The sequence below is a fragment of the Anomaloglossus baeobatrachus genome, assembly GCF_048569485.1.
Source record: "Anomaloglossus baeobatrachus isolate aAnoBae1 chromosome 5 unlocalized genomic scaffold, aAnoBae1.hap1 SUPER_5_unloc_26, whole genome shotgun sequence".
In the NCBI taxonomy this organism is placed as follows: domain Eukaryota; kingdom Metazoa; phylum Chordata; class Amphibia; order Anura; family Aromobatidae; genus Anomaloglossus; species Anomaloglossus baeobatrachus.
The window spans coordinates 21,704-38,393 of record NW_027441802.1 but is presented as its reverse complement, the minus strand read 5'-3'; positions in this window follow the sequence as shown (position 1 = coordinate 38,393).

Here is a 16,690-nt window from a genome sequence, read left to right as displayed (position 1 = left end):
CCCCCCAAAAAAAAATGTGTAGGAAAAGGGGGGGGTTGTCTCATAGTCCGAGTGCTCCTGCTGGAGGGGTGGCAGTGGACAAGTGGGTCACAGGAGGCAGGAACCAGAGTCAGGGCTAACACTGTGCCCACTTATAACGAAAGTGAATATTCACTGCTGCTCACTCTCATAATGCCATCTACCTCTAGGCACTGAAGCTGCCATTGAGGAGTGGGAGAAATTATGGGTGTGGGGAGCAGTGACTATTCCTTCTCTTTAATGATGGGCACACATGATCACCCAGCTGCCAACTTACTGCTGTGGCTGGATGATCTCTAATAGAGAATGAATAGTCACTGCTTCACAAGCCCATAATCTCGGGTGTATGGGAGCAGTGAATATTCCGGCAGCTGATGTCCGCATGTAACTGCAGGTGCATGGCAGTGACGTCATGCAATGCGTCACTTACACACTGAATTCACTTGCCAGGATCAAAGACAACACCACACACTGGGGGAGCAGAGGGATGGTGTGTATAACCATTTTTTATGTCTGCAGTATGATGAGGGACATATATACCAGGATAATGGCAGGGAAAGACATATCATTGGTGGAACATGCGGCCCAAGAGGTAAGGGGGCCCATTTTCACCTGTAAATACCAAGATGGGGATTATATATTCCATATATACCAGGATAAGGGCTATATATTCCAGAAAGGGCCCAGGATGAAGATTGTGTACCAGGATGAGAGCCATATATACCAGGATGAGGGTTATATATACCAGGATGAGGACCATATATACTAGGATGAGCCAAGGATGAGGGCCATATATACCAGGATGCAAGCTATATTTACCATGATGGGACAAAGATGGGGAATATATATACCAGGATGAAAGACATATACACCAGCATGATCGACACATATAACTGGAAAGGGCCCAGGATGGGGGACATTAGTACAGAATTGGAGGATATTATCACTATAAAAGTGACAGCAGCAGATCCCCCCCCACATAACAGTGTATCATGACTACATTTTTTGCTTCAAATCTTTTTCCTATTTTCCTTCTCTAAAACCTAGGTGTCTCTTATGGTCATAATAATACAGTAAGTTTAAAAAAAGAAAATGGTGCTTTCCATGACCAATTCTTACTTGAGCAATTAATTTTTGGATAAAAACCTTTGACTCACGATACATCATGATGGCTTCTCCCATGTGACTCATCTGACAAGAGGACCTGATTAATGATAAAAACATTTGCCAAATTTCAAAGGCAAGAATGGCTCCTCTACTGTGTGTGTTTTCTCATGGTCGACAAGACTTGATTTAGCAGTTAAACATTTCAAATATTCACAACATGAAAAAAGTTCCTTCCCTGTGCGGCTTCTTCAGATGTTTAACGAGTTCTGATTTCTGAAAATAACATTTTCCACATTCAGAACATAAAAATGGTTTATCCCCTGTGTGAAGTTCTCCATGGTCAACAAGATTTGATTTCCGAATAAAACATTTCCCACACTCTGAACATGAATATGGCTTCTCCCCTGTGTGAATTTTCTGATGTCTAACAAGGTCTGATTTCTGAATAAAACATTTCCCACACTCTGAACATGAAAATGGCTTTTCCCCCTGTGTGAAATATTTGATGCCAAACAAGATTTGATTTCCGAATAAAACATTTCCCACACTCTGAACATGAAAATGGCTTCTCCCCTGTGTGAGATCTTTGATGCGCAACAAGTTCTGATTTCCGAATAAAACATTTCCTACACTCTGAACATGAAAATGGCTTCTCCCCTGTGTGAGATCTTTGATGCACAACAAGATTTGATTTCCGAATAAAACATTTCCCACACTCTGAACATGAAAATGTTTTCTCCCCTGTGTGAGATCTTTGATGCTCAACAAATTCAGATTTCCGAATAAAACATTTCCCACACTCTGAACATGAAAATGGCTTCTCCCTTTTCGAGATATTTGATGCTCAACAAATTCAGATTTCCGAATAAAACATTTCCCACACTCTGAACATGAAAATGGCTTCTCCCTTGTGGGAGCTGTTTCATGTTCCACATCCCTTCTGTAACATTCATTTTGCTTACAATTCTGTGAAAAATCGGAATTTTGGACTGGTTTGAAAAGATCAGTTGTTAAAGCTTTCCGAGAAAGGACTGGAGGTATATCTGGGACAACAGCATGCCCTTTATATGTATCATGTGTTATACTTTGATCATCTGTTTTAAATTCTGAAGATATCAGATTTACATCCGAACTCCCAATAGAGTCATCTGCTAAAAATAAACACAATGTTATTATTTTATAATGATATCTTGAAAATACATTTATTTTTTTTAAACCATAATATAAGAAATTAAATTAGGAAAAAAATGTATTCTGAATCTGCTATCTAATTTTGACATCTAAGAATTACATCTTCGTTACTTCGGATCTCCCATTCCTAGCACCAGTTCTCTGGAATGTGTTACAGTAAATAATCTGATGGATTGTCACAATGTGATTGCAGGATAATGAGGGACAGGGGGCTCCTATACTGTCCCTCACACTAGGGGACCCTAAGGTATTCCTAACCTCTGGATTACCCCTGAAGATGGAGATGCCGGAGTCCCGTGCATTACTGTCTTCCTGATCAGATTTATTCTGTGATCCCCTTGGGAAGAAAGGGACAGGAGTATGATGGAAACAAAGATTAAGACAGATGGGACAAATTGCAAACTCATAGAAATAAACAGTGACAGACTAAGGACAAAAGCAAGAGGAGGAAGGTAGCAACAAAAAGACAACAAGAGTTAACACCACAACAGTTCACAGCAATAATGCACAACAACCACCTGTAAGTCTGGATCACAAAATCTCACCAGATCAGTATAGGTAACCTATAACTGGCATTAATGAAATAGTCCAGCCAGCATATACAGAACGGGAGCAAATGATACTTTCTCCTCTACAACATGTGATGAAAGACATTGTCAAACATGTCCTTAAGCAGTCCTATGATTGGCATACAAATAAAAGGAGAATGGGGGCCCTGTGAAACTACTCAGTTTCCACTTCCTTTCCCTTAATGCCAGTCCTGTATGCCAGCCTGTTGTCTGTTCAGTTCATTTAGACTTCTGTAATTAAGAGGCCTTTGGTTCCATCATGTCAAACTACTTTGCAATCATCAAAGGTCCTTAAACAATCAACCTTAGAATACAACTGATGGGGACCCTAAAGGCTGCTTTGCACGGTACGACCGATTGTGCGATTTCACAATCGATCGTACCCGCCCCCGGCCTTTTTGCGTCACGGGCAAATCGCTGCCCGTGTCGCACAAAGTTAGTAACCCCCGTCACACATACTTACCTCTCGTGCGACCTCGCTGTGGGCGGCGAACGTCCACTTCCTGGAGTGGGAGGGACGTTCGGCGTCACAGCGACGTCACACGGCCGCCGGCCAATAGAAGCGGAGGGGCGGAGATGAGCGGGAAGTAAACATCCCGCCCACCTCCTTCCTTCCACATAGAGCCGGCGGCGGCCGCGGGAGGCAGGTGAGCTGCTCATCGTTCCCGTGGTGTCACACGGAGCGGCGTGTGCTACCACGGAAACGATGGTCAACTAAATCAAACGATATTATGGAACCTAGCGAGAAGTACCCGACTCACGATTTGTGAGCGATACTCCATCGCTAGGAGGTGTCACACAGGCCGGCATCGCCAGCGATGCCGGATGTGCGTCACAAAAACCGTGACCCCGACACGATCTATCGCACGATAGATTGTCTGGTGTAAAGCAGCCTTAAGAGAGTTGGGTTCCTGAGAAATTGTGAATTTGACTCCTCCCAATACTGGCCCTGACTGTAACTAGGCCTTATTTTTGGAGTAGGGCTTATATTTCAAGTATTCTCCACAAATCCCATAAAATCGTGCTATGGCTTATTTTGGGGGTAGATCATATTTTCAGGGAAACAGGGTATTCATGAACCCTCTGCAGATCTTTGAGTTGCCTTCATAATGACATAGAGATGGCACTAGAAACAAACAGCAGAAGAAGCAGAAGCAAAGAAAATACAGCTGAAAAACCAGAGCAAAAAGTCTAAAAATGTAAACACAAAATTAGTGCAGAAAGTACATGAGTAGATAGCTCTTACTGGATAGAGCTGGAGGAAACACATCCTGAGGCACATCGGGATCTTCTTGTTTACAGTCCTGTGGGAGAAGAGGACGGGGACATCTCTCTGGTGTTGTCCTCTTACTGGATAGACCTGGAGGAGACACATACAGGGACTGAATTCATTACTTACATACAGATAATTATAGGCCGTGTGTATTTAGTCCTGTCTATTCCCCATAATCCTATAGAATGTAAGCCCGCAAGGGTAGGGCCCTCTTCCCTCTGTACTAGTCTGTCTACTGTAACTTGTATATGTATTTTGTATGTAACCCCCTTCTCATGTACAGCACCATGGAATTAATGGTGCTCTATAAATAAATAATAATAATAATAATAATAATAATAATAATAATAATTACCTGGTGATGTGAGGGGCTGGGGAACCTCCATCATGACGTCCTTGTACAGATCTTTGTGTCCTTCTAAATACTCCCACTCCTCCATGGAGAAATAGACGGTGACGTCCTGACACCTTATAGGAACCTGACACATACAATGATACCGTCACCCCCGATCCCTTCATAGCGTTACTGTATAATGTCCCAGCATTCCCAGCAGTGTCACCTCTCCAGTCAGCAGCTCAATCATCTTGTAGGGGAGTTCTAGGATCTTCTGGCCATTGATGTCCTCATGTATCGGGGGGTGAGGTGGAGGCCCCGTGATTGGGCTCAGGGGTCTTCCCCATCCCTCAGACACAGGGGCCTGACAGCGCTCACTAGAGGTCTTCTTCACTACTGTGTAATCCTGGTTATGGAGAGACACAGTAATAAATCTCACTCCAGACATTTCCAGAGTCCTCACCTCTCCAGTTCTGTCCATCTGTTATTCCCATAGATAAGAATGATGTAATGTGACATCATCAGAATCTCTCACCTCTCCAGTAAGCCGGAAGAGGATCTCTAGGGTGAGGTGTAATATCCTCTCCGCCATCTTGTCCCTGTCCATATCCATCCTTGATAGAAAATTTTCTTAAAACAGAATAAAATCACTGAGAGGATCCGATATTATAAGGACCTGAATGGGAAGGAGATGAACCCATATGTAAAATTAATGGAGGTAAGATATCATTTGGGTAGAAAAAAAAATTTCAATATGAAACGTGCTATGTAAGTAGTGAAACCAACCGATAAAAGTAGCACATTATTTTTATAGCAATATAAATACAATGAAAGGTGATCAGTTACCCATATTGCATCCAGAATGGTATCAATGAAAATGTCGGCTCATCAAGAAAAAAAACAAGTTACAAGTTTACAAAAGTGATTTTTATTCACCACTGGAGATGAGCGAACCTGAAGTTGCGATACAAAATCAGAACCCCAGAAAACAATAGTCATGTTCGGAGTTCGGATGCTTTACGTATATAAACCACTCTCGCGAGGATCGCGGTGCTTGGGTACGCTCGGTGCTCAGCCCAGTATGAGCCGCTTGCAGCGTTTGATCGGCTCACACTGGGAGTAACAACAACGTGATTGGATGTAGTGTGCACAAACAAAAAAATAAATAGAAAAAATCCACAATCTGCCGGAAGTGATGTGATTATGGCTGCATGTGGGTGGAGACATGACCTGCCCAATTAATGACTTCAAATAAAGTTCAGGTTAAGTCCAAGTCCAGAACCGATCTTTACAAAAGTTCAGCTGGATCAGCAGAAGCCAAACATCCGCTCATCTCTAGTCACCGCTAAATAATAAAATATACAAGTCTGATATTGCTGTAATCACACTGACCTGGAGAATCACGCTGACCGCTCACTTTCAGCACACAATGAATGTAGTAAAAACAATGGTGGAATTATTTTTTTTTTTCACCATTTCACCGTACTTTGAATTTTTACTTAATTTCCAGTACATTTTATGGTAAAATGAAAAACTATGAGTCATCTTCAAAAAAAAAATTTCATACAGCAATGTGGATTGAAAAATAAAAGGACAATTGCTCCCGGAATAAGAGAAGGAGAATAGGAAAGAGAAAAAACGAAACATTTCTGAGTTTTTCAGTTAAGAACAGGGCAATGGAATTAGGATTTGATGTATCCTTGTTTCTAACGGACGCAGAGGGGCCCGGCGTTGATTCATATGGGGCCTGTGCGATTTATTTCTGGTAATTATTTTAAGAATAAAAGAAAATGCTCACATGGCTCCTGTTCAGCCCCCGTGGACTACTGACCTGGCCTCTGCATCGGGGTCCTGCAAATCGGTTTCCCCATCTCAAGACTCTAGTGATACGGCACAGTGAGAGCGCTTGTATGGAAATCAGATCACGGAGACAAGTGTGGCAGTAGCGGGGTCCCTCTTATACGAGGGTCACAGAGCTCACAGATGGTGTACGGATCTGTGCACTGGGTGACACACACAATTTACCGCCCATTTCTTGTATGAAGGCAGCAAAATAGTGAAAATTAACACAATTGAAAAATGTGCCCACATTATATTTCACTTTTAAACTAGAAAAATGATGTAAATAAAAAAGTTTAGATATTCTTAACTGGTTTCGGAGCTCGTAGACTTTAAACATCCGGGTCATCTGTCACGCTCCCGGTGTCCCAGCACCACTCCTTAACCACTGATCCGGTCGCACCATCCCGGCACCGCTCCTTAACCACTGATCCAGTCCACGTGTCCACCGGTCATGGCTGCCGCTCCCGCTCGTGCTCTCCTGCATCCTGCTCCTGGTCTTATGAGTCTGACACTGAGTCTTAGCCACATGTTTCTGTTTAGGACCGGGCCGCGCCCACTCTCCTGGTCTTATAGGCCCAGCACACCTGAAGCAGGATATGACATAGGGCTGTGCTGGGTATATAAGACTGGCCTTTCCATGTGGGCGGGGCCTGATCAACGTGTCTTGAAGCTTAGTCTTGAAAGCTAGGTGCCCAGGTCCCCTTGGCCGTGTTCCGTTACCTGTACTACTGCTTGCCATTACTACCCGGCACCTGTACCAGTATTCCGTATTGTCCTAAGGAACTCCGCGACCCCAGTGACTTTGTTCCACCCATCCCCTGTGGGACGCTGTCCCCGTCCCGGCCACGCTAGTGCTCCGGCTACCATGTACCCAGGCCTCCGGTGGGGGGCACGGTCCAGTGGATTCACCTCCTGGGCCTACCAGTCCTCCCTGGAGCTTACATCATCTGACTCCTACTTTGCAGTGATGTTCTACAATGTCATTACATAGCAGTGTATCTATACGCAAACATGTAGCAACGGAGAATAAATCCATCCATCTCTACATAAGGCAGAGATGGTTTATTACTGCCTCTGCCTTCTGTCACTGTATACACAGCTGTGCGGTGCAATGCAGCTGTAACGGTGAGGGATCTAACAGTGATGCAGATCTCTGTGTAAGAGCCCATCCACCATCGGTATGTGCCAATTGTAATTGTTTCGGGTCTGGTCTGGGGGGGTTCTGCTTTCTTTTGAGGGTGTCCATTTTCTTTGGGGCCTGAAAAGAAGAGATCCAGCTTCCGAATTGTCTTTAAAAAACTTAGCAATTCTTTATTCATTTAAAATACAGAAAGAAAATGGACATGGACATACACCAAGATATAATGAAATGGGGCCAGAAAGACATGGAAACAGCAACACGTTTCAAACATGGTCTGTGTTCTTTGTCAACCCCAATGGGAAAATTTACCCTAAGTTATATAATAAGTCCACTCCAGCCAATCAGGCATGGAGTGGACTTAATCAGTAGAAACACACAATACACATGTTATCAATACAAACAAAGGGAAAAAAATAAAAAGTAAAACATACAATCAACATATGTTGATTAAAAAATCAACAATTAAAAAATTGTATGTATATACAAATATAAAAATACATAAAAATGTATAACAGCATAAACAAATTCTAATAATGAAACATAACATCGTGCCTCAGATTCAAACCTTAGGTGATTTTGTTTTTGAATGGAAAATCCAAGCATAAATAGAAGCACATTAAGGTCATGGAGTGGCCCAGCCAGACTCCAGACCTTAATCCCATAGAAAACCCATGGAGGACATGAAACTCCAAGTTGCCAAGCAACAGACTTAAAATCTTAATTGATTTAGAGATAATCTGCAAAGAAAAGTGGAGCAAAATTCCTCATGACATCAAACCTCATCATCAACTACAAAGAACATCTGACTGCTGCACTGCCAACAAGGGGACGGCCACCAAGTATTAAGCCTTGTTTGCCAGAGAAATCAAATAATTATTTTTCTCTGCAAAATGCAAATAAATGTATATAATTTATACAATGTGGTTTTCTGGATTTTATTTTGGATTTTCTATGACTCACTGACAAAATTAAGTAACCCTTAAAATTATCAACTGTTCATGTCTTTATTAGTGGGAAACTTACACAATCAGCGAGGGATCCAATACTTATTCCCTTCCCTGTAAGTTATTCACATCCGGGCTCCGCACTGCACTGGATTTTATTGTTGGGATTTTTTATTTTTGTTGATAAAAACCTGTAAAAAAAACCCCAGGAAAAACCCAAATAAGAAACCGACTTCAGCCTCGTCATAAAAGCAAAGAAACAATAAAGACTACGACAGGAAAATGAAGGAGAGGAAAATAATAGAGCCCCTGCACCTACCTCCTCCTGCAGAGCCGCACACTAGATATATAATACCCTGCACCTACCTCCACCTGCAGAGCCGCACACTAGATATATAATACCCTGCACCTACCTCCTCCTGCAGAGCCGCACACTAGATATATAATACCCTGCACCTACCTCCTCCTGCAGAGCCGCACACTAGATATATAATACCCTGCACACACCTCCACCTGCAGAGCCGCACACTAGATATATAATACCCTGCACCTACCTCCACCTGCAGAGCCGCACACTAGATATATAATACCCTGCACCTACCTCCACCTGCAGAGCCGCACACTAGATATATAATACCCTGCACCTACCTCCACCTGCAGAGCCGCACACTAGATATATAATACCCTGCACCTACCTCCACCTGCAGAGCCGCACACTAGATATATAATACCCTGCACCTACCTCCACCTGCAGAGCCGCACACTAGATATATAATACCCTGCACCTACCTCCACCTGCAGAGCCGCACACTAGATATATAATACCCTGCACCTACCTCCACCTGCAGAGCCGCACACTAGATATATAATACCCTGCACCTACCTCCACCTGCAGAGCCGCACACTAGATATATAATACCCTGCACCTACCTCCACCTGCAGAGCCGCACACTAGATATATAATACCCTGCACCTACCTCCACCTGCAGAGCCGCACACTAGATATATAATACCCTGCACCTACCTCCACCTGCAGAGCCGCACACTAGATATATAATACCCTGCACCTACCTCCACCTGCAGAGCCGCACACTAGATATATAATACCCTGCACCTACCTCCACCTGCAGAGCCGCACACTAGATATATAATACCCTGCACCTACCTCCACCTGCAGAGCCGCACACTAGATATATAATACCCTGCACCTACCTCCACCTGCAGAGCCGCACACTAGATATATAATACCCTGCACCTACCTCCACCTGCAGAGCCGCACACTAGATATATAATACCCTGCACCTACCTCCACCTGCAGAGCCGCACACTAGATATATAATACCCTGCACCTACCTCCACCTGCAGAGCCGCACACTAGATATATAATACCCTGCACCTACCTCCACCTGCAGAGCCGCACACTAGATATATAATACCCTGCACCTACCTCCACCTGCAGAGCCGCACACTAGATATATAATACCCTGCACCTACCTCCTCCTGCAGAGCCGCACACTAGATATATAATACCCTGCACCTACCTCCCCCTGCAGAGCCGCACACTAGATATATAATACCCTGCACCTACCTCCTCCTGCAGAGCCGCACACTAGATATATAATACCCAGCACCTACCTCCACCTGCAGAGCCGCACACTAGATATATAATACCCTGCACCTACCTCCTCCTGCAGAGCCGCACACTAGATATATAATACCCTGCACCTACCTCCCCCTGCAGAGCCGCACACTAGATATATAATACCCTGCACCTACCTCCACCTGCAGAGCCGCACACTAGATATATAATACCCTGCACCTACCTCCCCCTGCAGAGCCGCACACTAGATATATAATACCCTGCACCTACCTCCCCCTGCAGAGCCGCACACTAGATATATAATACCCTGCACCTACCTCCTCCTGCAGAGCCGCACACTAGATATATAATACCCTGCACCTACCTCCTCCTGCAGAGCCGCACACTAGATATATAATACCCTGCACCTACCTCCTCCTGCAGAGCCGCACACTAGATATATAATAACCTGCACCTACCTCCACCTGCAGAGCCGCACACTAGATATATAATACCCTGCACCTACCTCCACCTGCAGAGCCGCACACTAGATATATAATACCCTGCACCTACCTCCTCCTGCAGAGCCGCACACTAGATATATAATACCCTGCACCTACCTCCACCTGCAGAGCCGCACACTAGATATATAATACCCTGCACCTACCTCCACCTGCAGAGCCGCACACTAGATATATAATACCCTGCACCTACCTCCACCTGCAGAGCCGCACACTAGATATATAATACCCTGCACCTACCTCCACCTGCAGAGCCGCACACTAGATATATAATACCCTGCACCTACCTCCACCTGCAGAGCCGCACACTAGATATATGATACCCTGCACCTACCTCCACCTGCAGAGCCGCACACTAGATATATAATACCCTGCACCTACCTCCACCTGCAGAGCCGCACACTAGATATATAATAACCTGCACCTACCTCCACCTGCAGAGCCGCACACTAGATATATAATACCCTGCACCTACCTCCACCTGCAGAGCCGCACACTAGATATATAATACCCTGCACCTACCTCCACCTGCAGAGCCGCACACTAGATATATAATACCCTGCACCTACCTCCACCTGCAGAGCCGCACACTAGATATATAATACCCTGCACCTACCTCCACCTGCAGAGCCGCACACTAGATATATAATACCCTGCACCTACCTCCACCTGCAGAGCCGCACACTAGATATATAATACCCTGCACCTACCTCCACCTGCAGAGCCGCACACTAGATATATAATACCCTGCACCTACCTCCACCTGCAGAGCCGCACACTAGATATATAATACCCTGCACCTACCTCCACCTGCAGAGCCGCACACTAGATATATAATACCCTGCACCTACCTCCACCTGCAGAGCCGCACACTAGATATATAATACCCTGCACCTACCTCCACCTGCAGAGCCGCACACTAGATATATAATACCCTGCACCTACCTCCACCTGCAGAGCCGCACACTAGATATATAATACCCTGCACCTACCTCCACCTGCAGAGCCGCACACTAGATATATAATACCCTGCACCTACCTCCACCTGCAGAGCCGCACACTAGATATATAATACCCTGCACCTACCTCCACCTGCAGAGCCGCACACTAGATATATAATACCCTGCACCTACCTCCTCCTGCAGAGCCGCACACTAGATATATAATGCCCTGCACCTACCTCCACCTGCAGAGCCGCACACTAGATATATAATACCCTGCACCTACCTCCACCTGCAGAGCCGCACACTAGATATATAATACCCTGCACCTACCTCCACCTGCAGAGCCGCACACTAGATATATAATACCCTGCACCTACCTCCACCTGCAGAGCCGCACACTAGATATATAATACCCTGCACCTACCTCCACCTGCAGAGCCGCACACTAGATATATGGCTGCTCTGTGCTTACAGGACCTGTGATGATGTCACATGGAGGGGAGGAGTCAGGGGTCACATGATCAGCTCCTCAGTGTATGCAGGGCTCTGCTGTGCTGGGTGTCATGGTGCTGGATGAGGGGAAGTTTATGTCAGGGGCTCATAAAGTGCGGCACAGAAATCCACAAACAGACATGTAGCAGAGATCTGAGAAGATCGGGGACAAGTAGCTGAGATACTGGAGACCACAGACACAGGGCCGGCTCCAGGTTTTTGTGGGCCCTGGGCGGAAGAGTCCCGGTGGGCCCCATCCACACGCAGACACACACATACGTACACATACATATACATATTTAAAGACAAACTCACAAAAATACGTATAGAACTGACACATCTATACAGTCATATACACTGACATACATAGATACACATCATACATGCATACAGACACACACAACACAACTCTGCTAGATACATACATACAGACACACACAGCTCTGCTGGATACATACACACATAGCTCTGCTACATACATACACACATAGCTCTGCTACATACACTCATAGCTCTGCTACATACACACACAGCTCTGCTGGATACATACACACATAGCTCTGCTACATACATACACACATAGCTCTGCTACATACACACACAGCTCTGCTGGATACATACACACATAGCTCTGCTACATACATACACAGCTCTGCTACATACATACACACATAGCTCTGCTACATACATACACAGCTCTGCTACATACATACACACATAGCTCTGCTACATACATACATGAATCTGCTACATACATACATAGCTCTGCTACATACATACATGAATCTGCTACATACATACAGACATAGCTCTGCAACATACATACAGACATAGCTCTGCAACATACATACACACATAGCTCTGCTACATACATACAGACACACACGTAGCTCTGTGGGGCCCACACACACAGCTCCAGGGGCCAGCACATACAGCACCGGGGGGCAGGGCATACACCTAAGGGGGGAGAAGCCCATACAGCTCCCCAGGGCCCATAAATCGGGGGCGGGGAGGGCACATACCTCTCAGGTCACGGTGGAGAGGGGGCCCACAAAGCGCCGGAGAGGGGGCCCACACAGCGCCGGAGAGGGGGCCCACACAGCGCTGGAGAGGGGGCCCACACAGCGCCGGAGAGGGGGCCCACACAGCGCCGGAGAGGGGGCCCACACAGCGCCGGAGAGGGGGCCCACACAGCGCCGGAGAGAAGAGCTGTGCTGGGGGTCGCTGGCTGGCACTGCAACTCCTTCATCTGTGGGACTGAGCAGGCCGGTCGGTAGCTCCGCCCACAGATGAAGTTCAAACCAGGAAGTCTGCGCGCCTTAAAGGGACGGCGCTGCAGATTCCTGCCGAGGACTGCGGAACTCGGCCCGGGGGCAGCACTGACGAGGCCGAGTGGGCCCCCCCGGCTCTCCAGGGCCCCGGCATTTGCCCAGGTATGCCGCGTGCTGACGCCGGCCCTGCACAGACAGTCACTCCTTTGTGATGTTTTGGCGTCTTTACTGTAGTGACTTCAGCTGTTGCTTGTTTGTGTTTCTTTCTACCTTAAGTTTTGTATTAAGCATGTGCAACGCAGCTCAAGGGGGTTCACATCTGGTGAGTGACTCGGCCATTGCAGAATATTCCACTTCTTTGCCTTAAAAACCTCCTGTGTTGCTTTTGCAGTATATTTTGGGTCATTGTCCATCTGTTCTGTGAATCGCCATCCGATCAACTTTGCTGCAAATGGTTGAACCTGAGCAGAAAGCCTCAGACTCGCCCTGTGCACTTCAGAATTCATCCGCCTCCTTCTGTCTTCAGTCACATCATCAATAAACACTAGTGACCCAGGGCCATTGTTAGCCCTGCATGCCCGGCCATCACACTGACTCCACCATGTGTTACAGTGGATGTGGTGTGCTTTGGCTCATGAGCCGTTCCAAGCCTCCTCCATACTTGCTTCTTCCCATCATTCTGGTACAGATTGATCTTAGTCTCATCTGTCCATAGAACTTTTCCAGAACTGAGGCGGCTTCTTTAGATGCTTTTTGAAAAAGTCCAAGCTGGCCTTTCTATTTTTAAGGCTGATTAATGGTTTGCTCCCTTTAGTGAACCCTTTGTATTTGCACTCAGGACGTGTTCTCTTTATGGTACTCTTATGTAACACCCCTTTAGGCCTAAGCCACACGGCGAGAAAAGCGGTGCGAGTGGAGTGCGATAAAACATCGCATTCCACTCGGACCAATTTTAGCCTGTGTGTCAGCGCACATGAGCGATTATTTTCTCAGCCCTAATCGGTCCGAGAAAACAATCGCAGCATGCTGCGATTGTAATGCGAGGATCTTTTCTCTCGGACCCATTCAGGTGTACCACAAGTGCAGAGCAAAAATCGCAATAGCCGGCTACAGAGGAGGAGAGAGGGAGAGAAATCCCTCCCTCCCCTCTGCAGCTCCTGCCTGCACCTCCTCAGCGCTTGGCAGACCCCCGCAGCTGAGGTCCGCTCACACGGTCGGACCTCAGTCGCAGGACACACGCATGACACTCGGCTTTGCTGTGCTGCCAGCGCGAGCCGAGTGTCATGAGAGAGGATCGCAGTAGATCCCCGTGTGGCCCCAGCCTTAATCTGCTGCTGCGGCAGGGTGTTCGGTAGTTCTCACCTTGATATGACGCAGTGCCTCCACTCGAATCTTGCTAGGAACTCTAGGGAAATGCAGAAAGGTCTTTGTCTTCTGCTAGGGGTCGACTCGGGAAACCTCTGCCCAAGCTCCGTACACACTAACAATAACTGATGTTAGAAATCTTAACAGGTTTATTTGCAGGACGATGAAAACTGGCAATTGCAGGGGAAAAGCAAATAAAAGTGAACAACAGGAAATGTTATACAGTATTCTACAAAAATAAGGAGGGGCTCTTTGCAATAGACCTGAAGGTTAGGGGTAATGCTTCCTCTTTAACCTACACCACACACTCTGATGACTACTTACAATCTACCAACTAACAGCTGCAGCCTCACAAATGACACAGTCCCAAATTGGGGCCCCAGTTGCCGCGGTTGTTGGCGCGCTTGCTGTACGTTGGTGCACTTAAAGTAATGAAGGCAGTATTTCCCCAGGGCTGGTCCTATGCAAACTCCCAGTTAGTGCAATCAAAAGTCCTCTTTAGCAAGGCCTTGTAATTTGCTCCAGCACAGTTCTCAAACACAACAGTGCCTCTTTAACCATGATGGAGACAGAATTGGAAGAGTTGGAAAAATCTATTAAAAATAACTGCTCAGTTGAGCGGATTACCAGGATGGAAACGGAGATTGAGCAAGGCCTTTCTAAGTTAGAAAAGGAAATTAGTGGCCTAAAATTAAAGAAATATAATAGGGACCTGTCAGATTACACCAATACGACGGTCTACAGGTGGCATTCTAGATCACGTCTGGGCTATCGAGCCAAGACTTTGTCTCATGGCCAATCAGCTTCTATGTCTTCATTGGTTTCTGTTGGCGGTTCGTCCTCTGGGATGTCAAGTGGAGTATGTGAGTCTGAACAAAGCGTGGGGGCCCGTGTTAAGTCTATCCGGAATAAGCAAACATCAGCTAAATCGAATGACAAACACGGCAAAAACAAACTACAGGTGATTAACCTTTCCATGCACCCTCTCTGATGCCCAGTTGGACATGCTGTCCAGGGGCCTAACATTTTCACAAACTAATCATTTCGACTTTTTTTCAGCATTAAAGGTGTACATTTATTCGCACGCAAGATAGTTTTGAAAAAACTTCATCATAAATGAGACAATAGTGGTTTGGATAGCCCGGCTGAGAGGGAGGCGTTATAGACCCTTGAGGATCTTCTGCTTGAACAGTCCAGTGTCTCTACAGGTGTGTTCCCAAAATCGCTACTGCCCAGATCTACTAGATTTCCCCCCTTGTCCCTTTGTCCTGCCGTTGAGGTCTTCACTAGATTAGTGGTGGATAAGTTTAAACAAATCACGGTTAAGAGACAAGGTGATAACCTAACTCATAAACAAAGATCTGCTCTTTCTGAACTGAGCAATTATAATGACATTGTTATTAAACCAGCTGACAAGGGGGGAAATATAGTGATCTGGGCAGTGGAGAATTACGAGAAAGAAGCTTTACAGAAGTTTCGTGATAAGGACACCAACATGAGGCTGCCATCTAACCCCTTGTAAAATATATACGTTATTCCCAAATAACAATCTTTTTTAAGATATAAAAATCACACCAGTAGTGTATAATACAAGAAATTTGACTGTCAGGTCACATATATACATAGTACAATATCATTTGAAGGATAGGCATAGATATTCAACAGGGATAAGGTTCACATATAAGGGATCAAGTCGGAGCTCAGGACTTAACTTTGAAACCATATTTCGGTTTATTCAGGCAGCGCCACATAGTAAGGGAATGTACGAGGTTTGCTGTCCATGAAAGTCCAGGTAAGAATATGCTGATGCTCTCCAAGTGTCCCCTTATTTTTTAATAATAGCAGAAGTGAGCCATCAAATTCATGGTAGAATTACAACAGTCTCCCCCTCGACGCGTTTCCCCACATAATAAACATGTGGTTCATCAGGAGGCCAAAGAGGTATGATATTAGATATGCAGATCCATGGCGCCAGTCAAACAGGATCCATAGCCAGACAGACAATGCTGGAAAGATAATGCTGCCATAGTCCAGAGAGGCGTCATGCCATCTAACCCCTTGCAGCGTTTTTCTATTGACATTCTGGGGATCCTGGAGGC